The following is a 17163-nucleotide window of genomic DNA, read 5'->3' on the forward strand; positions in this document are numbered from 1 at the left end:
TTATTAATATACTATAACATTAACGCATTTGAATTTTCTCTTTTCTAATGGTATTAATCTGTTGTAGCTAATTATCTATATAAACGAAATTAATAGTGTTGATCAACAGACACTATTACATATTTTTCCTGTTGTTTCGAGACATTGGTTATGAATAATGTCACATAAACGGAAGGTAACGTATGTTCATTGAAAGAAAGCGGGAACTGATCCTTTGAATCAAAATAATCAGACACATACTCCATTAGTATTTAATTTCTGATGGAATATCGGGTATTAAATGTATATATATCATATGCACCACTGAAACATTTAAATTTCTCATCTCTAATACCATTTTGCTATTGAAACTCTACCCGTTCTAAATAATTTAGGGCTTCTTTGTCGCTTTAGATCACAGCTTTAAAATTTTATAATTAATTATTAAAATATAAATATTCAAATATAAAATTCAAGAAATATATTTTTTTGGAAACTTCGAACGGTTTAAATCATTTTTCTGCGTCACCAATAAAATCTCCTTTTTCATAAGAGAAATTTCACTTAGAAATGAGTTTAAAAATTCAATCTTAAGAAAATATGAAAATTCCAAGTAAAACAGTAATTTGTTTAAAAAACGAATAATAAAAAGAGTAATCTGATTAAATCCTATGTAAAGCAAATTCTAAACAATCCTAATTCGTACTCAAGCTTCCTTATGCCTATTCTCGATTTGAAAGCTAAATTTCGGAATAACCTTGAAGCTCTCTCAATCTTTAAGAACTCTTTTATAAACACTTTTGCGTTTCAACAAGCCATGGTATCTCAAATATCATAATGTTGCTTAGTTCCGCCAAGAGTGCATAAAGCTTTAAAAGAATTATTAAAGCACATAATCTAAACAGAAAGAATCTCTTAGTACTTTTAAATTTCCTTAAAGCAGGAAGAAAAATGTCTTACAAATCATGTAATTAAAGTCACATAATATAATTTTTCATTTAAAGACTTAATCTTAAATTGATGACGACACTTTAAAAAATACATTGTTAGCTCAATTATAAATATAATCTTTATGACTCTATTAGAAACAATTTTATATGGCTTTTAATTAATAGCTTAAAAGATTCTAAGATTAAAAGATTCTTAAATTCTAATTAAGAATTTAAATCTTTGCAGCGGATAAATTTTACTATCGATCAAGCATATAATAATATTGATAATTGAGACTTATTGAGAATACTGGAAATGAAACTTAATTGAGCTTTGAATGCAATAAAAATTCTTTATAAACTAAGAAAAAAATAAAATTCTAATAAATTCTAAATAAACTCTTTTCAAAATAATGAAGTTTGCTATTTATATTATAACCTTTGAAGAAATGTTTTTTTAAAATGAATTTTCAACCAATTATCGATATATCCGTATGATTAAAACTCCTCTGGCTAAATATTATGTTTTTATTGATTGTTTTATTTTCAAAAGAGTATTAATTTTTTTCATGCAACTAATTTTAATTTTCCTGAAAAATATTTGCATTTTAATGGCACTTAAATTTTATAATTTTATTTTTATTTTATTTACTTCCAGAGCGAATGTATTCATTTCTGACTCATAATTTAGACTTAGGAAATTATTTCGGTGTAGCATATTCAGTTAAATGATTATGTGCCAAGAAATTTTCTATCTACGCATTAAAGAAATCCACGACTTTCTATAAATCTTCTAAGTTGCACCTTCAAACTTCTGATATATCTTATATACTAGTGAGTTCTCACATCTTTTGTCGGACTAGCGGCACAGTTGCTTAAAGCTGGCTGCCTGTTGTTGTTTTTTAATCCGTTTTTTAAATTACTAAAGTTACATAATTCTAAAAAAATGAATGCTTATTTACTTAATATTTGATTTATAATTTAATTCTTAAACTGAAAAATTATTATTTATATGGATGCGTTTTTTTTTGGTTTTTTTTTCAAAATTATTTCAAATTTGATGAACAATTTACAAACAGTTCTAATTAATACGTTACCCATTTCTAAGGCAAAAATGAATATTAATTTATCTAATTAATTATAATTTATATTTAAACAGAAAATGATTAGTAATTTATGGGCGTTTCGTTAAATTAATTCAAAATTACTTAATTTGAATTAAGAGTTTATAGAAAGTTTTAATATGATAGTACGATTTTATTTTTGGTTTCTATCAAAAACAGATATTTGAATTGCAGAATCTTTTAATTATCTATATTATCCTGAATTGATTAAAACACTATATACATAATGCACTCCAGTTAGGTGAAACTAAAATTAAAATTATGACCATTTTTCATATATTAAGTGAATGAAGATTTATTTTTCCATACAAAAATGATAAATATATAAGTTAAAACTATTTATAAATTGCTCATATAGTTTGAAATAACTCTAAAAGGAAAACGCAGACAAAGGCCTTCTGCTTGCAAAGTACAAAATAAACGTTTTGGCGATTGCACCACTTTAACACTAAACGGCAAAAGAATTTATGCCAAAAAATGTGTAGGTTATTTTTTTTTTCGGAATTGGTTGGTTATTGAGCTTTAATATTTTAATAATGCATGAAAATCTTAAATGTATACTGCCATTATACTAAATCTCATTCCGAATTCAATTTTCCAATTCCTGCCCTTTTCCTCGAAAGTACTAAAAAGGATTTGAAAGCATTAACAGATTATACGAAATGATCTTTGTCCTCTGACAGGGCAAGAAAATTTTTTTTTAAATTAAGAAGCAGTGTAAAATCAAGAAACTTTAATCATTTAGCATTATTTTATTTTTTTATGTAAAGATAATTTTTATGCAAGAGAATAATTTCAGAATATTGAATAAAAAAAACCGATAACTTAAGCTAAATAAAAACTCCTGAGAAGAAAAAAATGAAGAATTCGGGACTCGCAAATAATAAAAGGCAATCTTGTTAGAATTAAATACATTTTAATGTCTTTTTTACTTTCAATGTATCATTCTTTACGCAGCATGAAAATACCCTATATACTATATTTTATCTTGAAGGCGAAAAGGATCTGTCAAGAATTTTCCTTTTCTTTACAGAACTGAAGCCAATGCTTAGAAAAAACATGAAACGAGAACTCAAAGAACTGCTGTAAATACTGGTGATTTATATTAGCATACGACTTTCAAATGAAATAATTTTTAGAATCGTGTATAGTAACACAAATTTTTAATAACTGCAGAAGGAATTTAATGGAAAATACTTTCAGAATGATAACTTTTAAAGAAATTACAATAATACAATAGTGTAGCTCATTGTAAAATATCTTCTTTTGAAATCATTTTGAATATAATAAGAAAATAATTTTTTTCTAATCAAATCATTCACTATAGTCCAAGAAGACTTGAAATGAATCTTAAACGCTGACGATAACTTTTAATTCGTACCGCTTTCGTTTCAATATAAAAAAAAAATCCATTTTTCATAATAAAAATACATGAATGTGATTGTTTTGTAGAAATAAATACAGAGAAAACCAGTAGAATTGACGCTGAACTATTTAATACTAAACTCTCTCTCTCATTGCACGGATTCGTAGAATAGTTTTTTGATTCTCTGGTAGTTGCTTCATTACAAACTTTTCGATTCAATAAATTTTTCTCTGCGTTTATTGATGTTTTGTGTATTATTTTTTCTATTCAAAGTGTAATTGGGAACATCCTTATAATTAAAATAAATATTTATACCATAATCATAAAAAATGAACTTAAATATAAAAAAATAATCATAGAAATAATATTACAATATAAATTTTTCTTTATGAATTATACAGTGTCAAATGTTGTGTTGTTGAAATCTTATGCCATTAATCCATGATTATTGTAAGTAACCCTTTTAGATCACTGTTAATAAAGTAAAACGAAGAATTTCGATATAATTTCCATTGCAATCAAGTAACTCATTGAGAGTATAAGAAAATAAATAGAATCCTGAAAATAGCATGATTTAGTTTTTTTGAAATATTAGGGAATATTCAATTCCAGAAATATTCAAGAAAATACAATTCAAATGACATCATTTTGAAATCATTTTACTAAATAAAATAAATATTTTGAAATAGTTTTAATTAATCCAAATACTGATTTAATTTATCTAATTTATTAATGAGAACATTGCATTAATTATTCATTTGAAAAACTTAAAAAAGCAGCAAAATATGGAAATTTTGTCTTTTAAAAAAATTAACTACAGTTTTTTAAATAATAACTCCTTTATTTTTGAATCACAATATATCATACATAATTTATTTGCTTTTCATTTTGCGGAATACAGCAGAAGTGTGGGGCATACAATTATCAAATTTCTTGAAATATTTTTTAAATTCTTATTAAAGATTTTAAAGATAATATTATTTGAATAAAACTCTTGATCTTTTGATTAAGAAAAATAAAATTACATGACAGATTCTAATTTTAAAAATTTATTTCTAATTATGAAAACATATAGGCAAAATATTCTACTAGAAATGTTGGATTCTGATGTTCAACAGGACATGCATTTTTGTTCTTAATAGTGTTGCGATATGGATTTGATGTCAATATAAAAAAATATATATTGATTGTTTTTATTAAGAAAAATAAAATTACATTACAGATTCTAATTTTAAAAATTTATTTCTAATTATGAAAACCTGTAGGCAAAATATTCTACTAGAAATGTTGGATTCTAATGTTCAACAGGACATGCATTTTTGTTCTTAATAGTGTTACGATATGGATTTGATGCCAATATAAAAAAAAAAATATTTACTTCACATAATTTCTATGATAACGTGTATAGTTTTGTCAGTTTATGAAACAACTGAAACTCTCTCAGTTAAAAATTTGAACTTGAGATGCAAAAATTAATAAATAATTCACACCCGCCTTATTGAGCTCAGAAAATCATCTTGGATGATTTAACAGATTCCGATAACAGCTATTGAATCATGAGCTATTAACAGATCAGCTATTAACAGATTCCGATAACAGCTATTGAATCATGAGATATAGCATGCTATGAACATTTGTTTTGAAGCATGCTATCAAACCATACTATCAAAATCAAGTTGCACTTCCTTGAAAATGCATAGCAAATTAAATTTAAAAGGAATGCAATTTATATCAGGACCTAAATTTATTTAATGTTTGCCGCCTTTTACGATTATATGGTTCATGTGGCGTAATACTGCCTTAAGATTTCAATTAAATATTTTATGTACATTCGTCTCTTCGAAGCTTCTTCATCAAAATATTTTTAGTTTCAAATATTTATCATATAACTTATAATATAATAGGTCACTGTACTATGCATATCTTTAATTTTCTGTCAGATCAAGTTAAATTTGAACTTTAAGTAGAAATGATTAAACTTCAATTAATGCAAAAAACAGTTTTGCTGAAACGTAATATTTTTCTTTTTTTACATATGAGTGTACAAAACACAATTGTTCGCTATCAGATCTTATGCATACTATAGAATATTTTTACACATTTTGCAATATTTCGAAAAATTATTCATTACAAATTTTCCAGAATCTTCATAAGTTTCAGCTTTTGGTTTTACTTTTAGAACGTATAAAAGAACATAAATAATTATATTCTATTTTGTTTTTCACTCAGTAAACATATTCCAATAAAACATCTGGAGTCAAAATTTTATACTGTTCTTCAAGCGTATGACTCGTATTCAGTAAAATAATCTAGACACTCTTAATTAAAAAAATAAATAAATAAATAAAAATCATTTCAATTTTCAGCACCCTTTATTTAAATGATTTATAAAACTTTGAATATCTTTATTTCAGGAAATCAACAAATTATTTATTTTTCTTTAAACAACCTTAAGGAAACACCATGTGCTAATAGGCGTATCTTCTTCGAGAAAGTTAATGGAGTGCTCTAAATTGATGCTTTTATAATATTGTAATGTTCAAATTCTCATATCTCAATTCAGTTCTAGTTCCAAAAGAGTAAGTTAGTCTTAATTCCAAAAGAGTATAATTTTTATTATTATTATTTTAAATGTTTGTACTCCAAAATGTTTTATTAAATATGTTTCATATAACAGAAAGTCTACGTAAAAATTTAACATTTGTAATTCAACAGAACATTTTTTGAGATTAAAACCTTTTTCTAGCACATATATTTCTAGAAAATATCATATTTCTTGTTAATTTCATTTCTTACAGATACGTAATTACACTTTTCTAGTTTTAATTTACAATAAAAGTTAACTTAATATTTTAATTTGAACTTTCGTCAGTGTGATGGCAACACATTGATAAAATGCTGTCTCACATATTTAATTTTAGTTTTTCTTGCGTATAATAAATTGTTGGAAAATATGCTTAGAATATTTTTTTTAAATATATATATATATATATATATATATATATATATATATATATATATTTGGAATTTGAGATAATGTAAAAATCGTTTTTGTACTATAATATTTTAAAATGTTATCTAGGAAATGTGCCGAAATTTTAATTAATTTTTAATTAATCAAAATTTTAATTAAAATCTTTTTAAAAAATATTGCTTTTAGATGCACATTTTTGCTCTCCAAAGTACAAGGTTTATAATAAAGTAAAAAGTAATACACATAATGTTGAACACGATAATAAGAAATATGGTGCATGAATATGAAACGGAAATGAAAGTGTAGCTAATTTACTACTTTTCGCCATAAATACCATTCAAGTTGAGGCACTAACCCCAAAGCTTGATTAGTCTGAAAATCCAGGTCATTAAATATCGTCTGTAGCAAGTAGAGGCAAGGTTCATTTAAAGTTCACATCAGGTTTCTGTTTCTGACGTTTGAAGAGTCTCTTCGAGGGTTCATATAGATAGAAACCTTAAGAATTCCATGTTCAGATTGTGTGGTGAATATTTATTAACCAAATATTTGCATTTTTGCAAGCAAAGGGGAAGGAACTGCTCTAGGAACTTGCCATAAAGCATTCAGCGCATGGAATTCTCAGGTTTTCATCTATAACAACCCGCGAAGAGGTTCCCCAAAAGTCAAAAATTTGTCTCTGATAACGAGCTTAAACGAGCTGTAAGACAGTGGTCAATTCGCTGCCGACTCATTATATCAGACCTGAATTTTCTACTTGATCCAGCGCTAGGGTGAGTGTCTCACCATGAATAAAATTTATGGAGAAAAATAGTAAATTGGCAATATTTTCATTTCCATTTCAGATTTTCATGCTTTGCATTTTTTTCTATTGTTTTAAACGTTATGTTCGTTACTCATTGACTCTCTGTCATATAGATGTGTCAATTTTGGTCGCTCTGTGTCAAACGGTCTAGCCTGTTGAATGTGAATGTGTTTTTCATTGACACACACACGGAACACGCATACACAGGAAACATGCACACATGGACGCACACACTCATTTCAATATAAGTAAAGATGATTAAATATTGTCATATTAAAATATTTCGTAAAAGAAAATGTGAATATATGTAATTTTCCTGAATATGTTGATCTTTATTTGAGAAATATATATATATTTTTATTAATATTCTTATTCTTATCTCTTCTCTTCAAATTCTTATTTCATCAAAAAAATATTTACTTAAAAAAGTTCTTCGAAACTATCGACCCATGCTGCACAGAAATGCTTATCTAAATCCAATATCAACAGTTGTTCTGTTACTCAAAATAAGTATTAAATCCAAAATATGATATCAAAAGCTAAGAATTTCTTTTTCCGAACAATATTCCATATCTTTTGAAAAAGAAAAAGAAAACGGCATCATTTTTTTTTCTTGCGATTCGTCTCCAATTTTATTCTCTTTATTTTCATATTGAACAAAACTGCATAAGCCCGCTGCAGAGAATTCGCCATTTGAGAAGCCGAGATACATCCAAACAATGGAGAAGTCCTGATGATGAGAGGGTCCCGAGAAGGAAAATAAAATAAAAGAAAAAAAAAATCTTAGAAAGAAGGAGAAGGAACGAAAAAGAGAAAAGTGGGAAAAAGAAACGCAAATTCCCAACAGAAATTGAAATCGAACCCGTAAGGGAATTTCATTTTCGAAATCGGATACTTAACGGTTCTAACGTGCTTTTCTCGCACAATAGTTGCTAATGCCCCATCACATCTTCTTGATGTAACAATCTGAAGAACCTTCCATCTGAAGAGGGGGAACCTATCAGATTTCTTCTTTTGAAAAAAAGAAGAAAGTGGAATAAAAGAAGGAGAAGTCAAATAAACATTACTTATTCAGCTTTCGCTCAGCGGCAATCTCGCGTTCCTGCGAGAAAGAACTATTTTATGGGAAATGGATGAAATCCTAATTCTTTCTGCGAAGGGGATTTCTTGTTTCACGGATAAAACGAGCGATGGACGTTCTGTTCGTTTTCCTTGTTGCAGTTAGCGCCGGATAATTATCAGAGATTGATTTATTTGCGGGCAAGTGCCCAAGTGGGTCTTTCATCCGATGAGGTGTATTCCCAATTGTCAAATAGTTTCACCAAAAGCTATTCCTGGAACACTCCGATAATGAAAGTAGTCGGGGGGTTTTGATAAAAACTTTTCTGCGGGAAGGTAATTTTTAAAAACTTATTTTTGAACGAATTTTTAAATAGGAAAGAAATATGCAAAGTGATAACACGAAGGGAAAGATCTATTTGTTCTTTATTTTTATGTTTAGATGAAGATTCTGATTCCTAATAAAAATGAAATTCTTTTTGACTTTCAGCTTATTTTTGTTGGAGTTGTGATGGTTGTGTAGAAGATTGGATAGCGCAAAATCCTAATAAGATAAAGTTTAAGAACACGTTTAAGTAGCATTAAATTGGATGTGAGGATATCGATGAAACGGAGAAAGATGTATTTGATTCTTTATTTTTATGTTTAGATGAAAAATCTGGTTCCTAATAAAAAATTTCTTTTCCGATTTTTAGCTTATTTTTTATGGAGTTGTGATGGTTGTGTAGAAGATTGGATAGCGCAAAATCCTAATAAGATAAAGTTTAAGAACACGTTTAAGTAGCATTAAATTGGATATGAGGATATCGATGAAACGGAGAAAGATGTATTTGATTCTTTATTTTTATGTTTAGATGAAAAATCTGGTTCCTAATAAAAAATTTCTGTTCCGATTTTTAGCTTATTTTGGATGGAGTTGGGATGGTTATGTAGAAGACTGGATAGCTCAAAACCCTGGCAAGATAGAGTTTAAGAATATGTTTAAATAGCATTAAATTGGATATGAAGACATCGATGAAATGGTGAAAGATCTATTTGTTCTTTATTTTTATATTTCATTTCTGATGAAAATTCTGATTTCTAAAAAAAAATTATTTTTTATCATTAGTTTATTTTTGATGTAGTTGTAATGATTATGTTTATCATTAAATAGTATTGTTGGCTCAAGAAGCTCAAAGCTCTATTAAGATTATGAACACGCTCCATATACATTATGAGAATATCGTTGAAATGTCAAACATTAAGACCATTATGAGAAAATTTATAAACATTGTGCAAATTTATATGTAGTTCTTACTGTGCGAGAAACAACGGATGACAGAAATTTCAATACCTTGGAACACTCTAAATTGATTATGCGCCAGATTATGGTTATAAAATCGAAAATGAGCTCAATCCTTTTCATACAACAAGTGACGAGATTATAAACGCACTGTACTTTAACTTATAGAACAAGAGATATTATTGATTATATAAAACATATTGGATTAATTTGACTCAATCGTAAAGAAAAGAAAATTGATCAAAGCTCATCCTTCTCATAGGTTAGTTTGAATCAATGACAGTTAATTAAATTGGGTCTTTCTCAATTCTTGGCATGAAACTTTATTTAACTTTCAATGTTATTTGAACATTTATAGTTATTCCATTCTAAAAGAGCTCAAGAAACATCACAGCTAATTTAATTAGGTTAGTCTATCTTTTAAATTAGTAATTTAACTATCAAATATATTTATTGAATACATGAGTCAGCTATATTATTCCGTAGGAAGTGGTCAGTTAACCTGAAGGCATGATATATGATTCAGATGCTTTAATAGTATTCTGTTGGAACTGCTTTGGACCTGATGAATTAAATGATGTGATGAAATTTCAAGCGATATTTTAAGCTTACCTTTGAAGAGATATTTTTAATTTAATTAGAGAAAAGATTTCCTTTAATATAAGGGTTATAATAAAAAATAATGGCTAATTCTTATTCCTCATCTTTGATTGATATTTTATGTATTATTGATATTCAAAAAGTTTTTTTGTAATTACAAAATAACAATTACCAAACAAAAATTTGAATTTAATATTATGCAAATTTTACCAAGCAATAAATTTTTACTTAATTATTTTAGTGCAATAAATAGCCAAATATCGTAGAAATATTAATTTTAGTTTCGATTATCATCAAAATGGCGTAAACGAAGGAAAACGTTCAATGTGCTCCTTATTTGCATGAATTCAAATTGGACATTGCTATTGAAAGTCAAATTTGTGTAACATAAAATGCAGGGTGTTTGCAATGCAAATTCAAAATATTGATACACTCAAAATTAGATATGAGACTCTATGCCCAGTGTGCCAATATTGGACAATACTTGGCGAAAATTAGAATTCTGTCTTACCATTCTCCGAGATATCAGAGGTACTCACATAGAAATTTATTGACTGTTTTATTAAAATCTTTATAAGCATCTTTAACAATATATCGAAATAAGCATATGATTAATTATAATATTTTGAAAATAATTTGTTTAAATCAAGGAAAGACTTTGTGACCACCCTGTATATCCACTAAAAAGTGACATTTAAGCATAATTTGTAAATTTTTGGTTCATTAAAAAAACTTATAACATAGAAAAACATATTTGAATAGATTTCATAATTCTCGAAATATATTACCATAGATATTTAAAACTATAATGTTTAACATTACACAATATTCAATTTATCTTTGTGACATTCAAGTAAAATTTTATGCATCATAGAAAAATCAATTTGAGAAAAGGGAATTCCGTCAAAAGTACTTTAACTACAATTTCTTCTAGTTCTTTGGATCATTATACAGACGAATGCATTAATAATTGATTTAATATTAGTATTTATTGAACCAGGAATATATGCAACATTGTGGAATACTTATGCATTAAAATATCTTTTGATATAGATAGGTGCTGAAAAATGTCATAAATAACTATGCATCATTCCATAGACTAACTGAAAGCAATTTTCACTGAAAATCATCCGTAATTTTGGTAACAATGTAACATTCTATTAGTGTTCGTATGTCTCGTATTCAAGTATGGTATTCTCCACTGAACGTAAGGGCTATTTAACAATTAGATAATCAACGAATATTTGAATTCTAGTAGTTTTTTATAAGCGATATAAAAGTGAATTGAAATTAAATAAAAACCTTCAAAATATTATTTTATCATTAAAGACTTCTATAATCAAAATTTAGTAAACAATTTCTTTATAACATATGAATTCATGACAAAAAATATTACGCATGAGAAAATATATAGAATTTCTTTACATTCATATAATTCTTTTGCATAGATTGCGGCGGAATTCTTCATAACATTTAAATTTATTTGCAAGAACTCCCAAATCTAACCCCCTGTTTCCGAATATATTTTTATCCAGGAATAAATTTGCTGACCGCTGCATCATAAAAATGACCCCTGTCCGTCAAAGTAATAGAAAATGGCCTGGCTAACGTAATGTCCCGTGAGTTTTGCATCCACTTTCCGGTCCGGAAAAATGCGGCTTTATTTCTTTGGTATGGAGTCGGTTAAGTTTGGAAGGAGGGCTTCGGGCAGATTTCGTACTCAAGAAGTGTATTTGACCGAAGAAAATCCGATAGACAAGAATGCTGAGTCTCGGATCAAGGGGTTCTTTGAAATATGCAACTATGCTGATATTTTGGACTCTTTTGGCTAGTGGAAAGATCTCCAGTCCAATTCGGCGGAGAGAACTGTTGTTTTTTCTATTTGGGCTTCTTGCATAAGGAATAGAATTTAAAATAGTGAACGGAATGTATTCCTTCTTCTTTCTTCTTCTTTTTTTCTTTTCATTTCATTTTGTGAATTTTTGAATAAAAGTTTTCATAGTTTATCTGAGATTGATTTTGCCATTTTCATAGGAAAAAAAGACTCATTTTTATGCCTTCCGATAAAAATGTTTAAAAATAAATTTTGGATCAACAATGGATAGCTAAATTAAACTTCCATTTTAATAGTAGTTTTTGAAATCGTGTTTTCTTAAATGAGATTTTTAGCTATTTATTTCTTTCATTCCATGTTTTCATGTTTACTCATTTAAATGTATTTTTTCGTTTGTATGCTTAACTTTTATTGTTCAACATTTGACTTTAACAAAATGGTCCTGAATTGTGAAGATAAGAATATTATTCAGTGTAAAAATAAAAATAAATAAATGATTGAATTTGGAATATTATTTATTCTTAAGTGAAAAGAAACTTGTTAAAGTGAAACATTCAGATTGAATTGTGAAGATAAGAATAGTAATCTATGCAAAAATAAGAATAGTAATCTATGCAAAAATAAGAATAAATAAATGATTGCATTTGGAATATTATTTCCTCTTATGTGAAAAGAAACTTGTCAAAGTGATACATTCAAATCGAATGTTTCATTTAAGAATATTGTTCAATGTAAAAATCAGAATAAATAAATGATTAAATTTTGAATATTATTTCCTCTTACCTGAAAAGAATCTTGCTAAAGTGAAACATTCAGATTGAACTGTGAACATAAGAATAGTATTAAATGTAAAAATAAGAATAAGTAAATGATTGAATTTGGAATATTATTTTTTCTTACGTGAATAGAAACTTGCTGCAGCGACACACACAGGTATAGATTAGAGAGAAACAGAAATACGTACTAAAATAAGATTTGCTTTCGATATAACTTGAATTTTCATAACATTGCTATGCTGATAACATTATTAAGATTTGTAAATAAGTGAATGAATAATTGAAATTAAATTCACACATTTAAATGCTTTGACAATTTGAATAAATGTCTTGTAAAGTGACTAAATAATGAGAAAAAATATATAATCACTGCTTTATATATTAATTCCTTTATTTTTAAGAAGAATTTTTTTAAGATTCAATCCTGCTATTTATTAAAAACAATATATTTTATTCGATTAGCCTGCTCAATCAGTTAGATGATTTGTTCTTTTCCATTTTAAAGAATTTTATTTTATAAGTAGTATCACTTTTTATTACAAAAATAATGTTCGTTATCATTCGTTAAAAATTGCAACCATCTAAATTCATCTAATATACTCGATCCATTAACAACCGTATCATGAAAGATTTTAAGTTTTAGAAACCAAACAAAATATTATTCTGGAAAATATTATGGATAGTTAATTTTCTAAAATTCAATTTTTATAAAACTGATATTTCTCAAATATATTTCGTGTAATGTTCATTTTCTTGATGGAAGAAAGTTCTGTAACATATCTTACAACCTTTTCCTTCCCAATTTCTTTTCTAGAGGGTTCAATAATTCAATAAAATACTCTCATGTTTCTTTTTTTGCTCCTTCTGCAAGCACTATGTTCGGATTATTTCTAGTAATCCTAGAAAACAGTGGCTATCGTTTCGTGAGCCGATAAAACGGTCTTTACCTTCTCAGCCACATTTTCATCATTTGCTATCTATTGCTGTTTGCTCTTAGAACTCATGTGGCTGGAACTAGATTCATTCTAGGTATCATAAGTAGAACTGTTGATAGAAATCCTTAGAATGGTGTTTAAATATTGTTAAATACAGTACTGAAAACGCATCTTCTTTTACTTAGCCAACAATGACAGGAATCTTTAGGTGGTCTATTTATTCATTAATGAATTTCCTTTTTACATTCTGTTATATAAAGAAAAAGTGATGAAAAGTAAAAATATGCAACTTCGAGACTTTTCCAAATTTTAGATTTCTTGAATCTTAAAGAGTTATCTTTGGTATTGCATCTGTATGAGAAAAACACAACTCAAAATCGTAACCAGCTTGATGGATGAAATTTAGTGAGGAAATTCATACTAAACTGTAAATTGCAATTAAATTCAGAAGAAATTCTGTATGTGAAAATTTATTCTATATATCTGCTCGTTTACTTTTCAATAGGTTTGGTTAACTAAAATTATGAATATTTATGAAATTTAGGACTGCATTCATCCCTTTGTCTGAATATATATATATATATATATATATATATGTATATATATATATATATATATATATATATATATATATATATATATATATATATATATATATATATATATATATATATATATATATATATATATATATATATATATATATATATATATATATATATATATAAGGATTAGAATTCAATAGCTTATAAATAGAATAAGAAAGCTGCGGTGATTTTAGAAAATGATATTTAAAATCAAACAGAAATCTGTATCTAATTTTTGTATGAAGCCTTTAATTAGAAATATTAGTATAAATTTTCGTGAAATTATCTTTTTGATAATTGAATTCATATGACCTTATGAAGGAGCAATATTTCTCTTTTACAACTGTTTGCAGTTAAGAGGGAGCAGAAAATACTTTCCTCTGCTTCTAAACAATTAATATATCTACATTCTTTAGCTTTCTTTGAGGGCTGGGATAGCCTGGTTGGTAGGCCGTTGGATTTACAACCCTTGAGCTGTGAGTTCGAACCCGCCGGCTGAAGGAACTCTGTGCAGATGGTGGCTGGTGCACTTAACAATCAATTGTAGCTACAAAGTTCTACAAGTGGAGAGAAATTAAGCCGGCACCATGAAAAGATCTTTGCCGCATGTGTAGCTAAAACGTACCTCTGGCCATAGATGACGCAACTGAAACAAGAGATGCTAAAACTCGGATAAAAAGGCGGTGATTTCGTCAGCGGGTTCGTCTATGTTAAGTGTCATAAGTAACAATAAAACGTATTTGAATTTTGCTTCTCTAATAATGATTTAATTTCTCTTATTTTATACGGAATTGATTATTGCTAAACTTCTAAAATTTAGTATACTTATTTGCATATACGTTGGTAAAAAATTAGTAATTAATGAAAAATTTATAATTTTTCCGAATCTATTTGGGTTTGATTGTCGATTTCAATTTGTTTTTTTTTCAGTGTTTTGTTTTAATGTTCAATTTTTTTGTATCATTACTAGATGACATACTTTTATTTTGTAATTAAATTTAAATTTATATCATTGCTTAGGGTCTCATTTAAAAAATTCTACAACTTCCTTTCTTCAAGAAATTTTCTAAAGCTATAAAAGGTTTGCTGAAGTGAATAACGTGCCCAATGAGTTCGTGGATATAAAGTTGGTATACATGTTAGCAGATACCGGGTGAGTAAAGCAATGCTGTGGGACTGAATTATCATCTTTCTCGTGTCGGAATCCACTTCCTACCAGTAGGGTTGGGTCACGGCTGTCACATACAGCTAATATTTTGGTCGTAGTTATTAATACTTCACTCTAAATATTGTTCTATGTTATAATGATGATTGCCATTCAAACAATCTCAGGTGCCTAGATAAAGTAGAGCTAACAAATTTCTGATTATATGGATTGCTTTTGTTTATGAAAGTATCATCATGATCAAATGTTGAACGCCATTTGCAATGCAATAAATCTTCTCCTTCATAAATAAAATGAGCATGTTTCTGAGAAGGAGAACAATACAAGTCTAATGTTCATTACTCCAATGTTAATGCATTCTTGGGTTATTTTTTTCCAAAATAGTTTGAATTAATTTGGTAATGTTTTTCAATTATTGTAGTTGCGCAATCAAATATAGAGTATTTTCATACTAAAAAATTAAAGAAAAATACAGACGTACTGCTTATTGCGATATAAAATATTTTATTACATAAATGTTTCAATAAATATTTTAAAACTTAAACATATAATTTTAGCAGGCAAAGGAAAATATACAATAAATAAAGAGCAACAAGTGTTGATTCAACTTCTTGAATCATTCACAAGTGACCATCAGTTTAAAATTAAGAGATAAATATAATAAATTATTTACATAAGCATCTTCATATATTTGCAGAAATTAAATATCATGCGATGCACATGCCTGGGGAACAATAATAGTCGCTTTCCTTTGAAGCACTTAATAAACACATTTTAATTATTTTTCTTGTATCTTAATCTCCTTCTGTCAGAACAGATATTCATAGAAGTTGTAAGAAAAGTGTTTGGTTATTAGATAAAATAGAAAGAAGATGAAATTCAAAGCAAGATAGTTATATAAAACAATTATTTTATATATTTTCTTTTAAATGACTGAAACTCATAATAGGAAATTACACACTTTTTTACATGTAAAATATGCAAATACATTTCTACAAAAAGATTATGCATAAATGCTGCATTTTCAGATGATATAAAATACACGGAAACCATGCTCAGTTTTTATAGTTCTAACAAAAATTAATAAAAATAAAACATTGTTTATAATTAAATAATTGTTATTCACCATGTTTTGTGAATTTCAAAATATAATATGAAAATAGCAAAAAAAAGAAAAAACCAATGAAATTATACCTAGCAGCTGTAATTTACATAATGGATTTTATCAAATGCTTTGAATTTTCTTTTGAGTTAAAAATTGATGCGATTAAACATGGTGTTGAACCATCTAGCACATGAATCTTCATTAATCATCTTAGATTATTTGCATCTTAATTTGCAGTCTGATTTAAAATGATACTGTGATCTTTGAAATATATTTATGCTGATTTTTGAAGTAATAATCAAATAATTTATAATTATCTCCTCGTATTGTTCATGTTAAGTAGGAGCGTGGGAATTCAGAATGACTTAAGGCTCAAATCAAACTATTTTATAAAAAGACTTATTTTAAATAGAAGATATGTACTTTTACTGTAGAATAAACTAAAAGAATTAACATTAAAAAGCTTTGAAATATTCAGTTTTAATGTAAAATCTGTTAAAAAATTTATTTGAGTTCATATTAGTAAATGTAGCGCCGTAGGTGCAAACACACATAAAGATATTTTTAGTTTTTTTCAAAGTTCTTTTACTTATACTTATGCCAATCTTACATTGATAAAAAAAAATCCTGTACTCTGAAGTAAAAA

The sequence above is a fragment of the Argiope bruennichi genome, chromosome 3 (genome assembly GCF_947563725.1).
Source record: "Argiope bruennichi chromosome 3, qqArgBrue1.1, whole genome shotgun sequence".
Classification (NCBI taxonomy): domain Eukaryota; kingdom Metazoa; phylum Arthropoda; class Arachnida; order Araneae; family Araneidae; genus Argiope; species Argiope bruennichi.